We start from the raw sequence: 1692 nt of genomic DNA, 5'->3' as shown, positions 1-1692 counted from the left end.
AGCTGCCCTGAGCTCAAATGGTTTCCAGAGGCAGGCTTACCATCCTCACTTTTGCAATTGTATATTATAAATTGTCATCTGCTAAAAAAATGGTGCAAAAGAGATAAAAGGGGAGGAGTGGTCCAAGATAGCTCACATTCCTGAAGTGAAGATAGATCACAAGTACATCTACAACCCAGAATAGAAAGCTAAGAGAGTAAAATTCAGAGATTTACCATGTTTCGACCTTGTACTGTTCATCTCAGGTTTGTCAATTTCTGTAGCTACTGAACCATAAATTTTTTTTTCTACATTATCTAGTCTTTGTTAATTAGTTGTCTGCCTTAAATTCAAAAGGTGACCGGCTTGTTACATGTTTAACTTACAGTGGCTTCTTCAGGTAATTTTCACTTATCAAAGATAGACTTATTGACTCCTTAACAAGCTGCTTTGAAACCAGGTTATTAATACTTTTTTTGTTGTTTCATTTCATTTGGTTGAGTAATTTGATGCCTTGTATATGAAATTTAACCCCAATTTTAGTTTTATTTTTATGACAAAGCAATTTATGATGCAGAAATTAAAGTGGAGTACTTTGGCCTGCGGTTTACAGCTGAGAAACTTGTTGAATCTGGAAAACTTCCATATATTGTCTCATGAATATCATATGGGTAATTATCAGTCTTATATTTCAACTTGGTACCCCTCGCATCCTTATGGTAGCACTAATATCATAAGCTACAGTTCTTAATGGGCAAAACAAGGATCTCAAATAACTTGTTCAATTTCTTGTTTCCTTCAGTTTCAGTATGTATATCATGATTTGATCCTCAGTAGTACAATGTGTATAGGTTAAACTTAGAAACTAAGTTCTCAATCGACTATATATATCACAGTACTAAATACAAAAACACAGATATCATCATAAGATAAACTATTACAGCATTGAATACATACATCTACGCTATGCTATAGCAACCCTTTTAATTGAAATGATCAAATCAGCTCCATAACCATGACAACCTCTAAACCTTTTTGATAGAACTCTAAGCAAATCACTCAATCACGCAACACAATAAACAAACTCGACAAAGACAAACTAATTGATAATATTCAATGTAATGCTGGATTAACTCAAATTGATATTAATAGAATAGATATGGTAGTTTCCAGAGCAGTGCTCAATTACAATGAAATAGAAAATGTAACAGATAGTCCCAGAAATTCGAGGAGCTAGGGACCTCCTTGATTGACTAATGATAATAATCTGCCTCTCCTACTTAGGCTCTCCCTTTTATACATAAATCAGTTAACTAAATTATTCCCTTCTAACTAATTGATTCTTCACATGCCACATGCCGCAAGCCATCCTCCACTAATGCATGCATCTTCAAATCAGTTAATGGCTTTTTACCCTTATGCCCTCTATATTGATATACCTTCTTGATGGGATGTCTATCAATACCCAACCCCCCCCCCCCCCTAACTCTTTTAAAGAGCCACCTTGTCCTCAAGGTGGAAGTGAGGGAATTGAAGTTGATGATGTCTGTCAGCTCCTAGGTGGCTTCAAATGGAGCTAAGTCTTTCCACTTAATGAGGACTTCCTAAGAGCCATTCACCAACGTGCGGACTACCAAAACATATTCTGGTTGTACCTACAGCAGCTCCATGTCCTTAGTGAGGCATGAGGGTAGGGGTGGGATGGGAACCAAG

This window comes from Pistacia vera, unplaced genomic scaffold (assembly GCF_008641045.1).
Source record: "Pistacia vera cultivar Batoury unplaced genomic scaffold, PisVer_v2 Contig650, whole genome shotgun sequence".
NCBI lineage: Eukaryota > Viridiplantae > Streptophyta > Magnoliopsida > Sapindales > Anacardiaceae > Pistacia > Pistacia vera.
Note: the sequence above shows the minus strand (reverse complement) of the source record.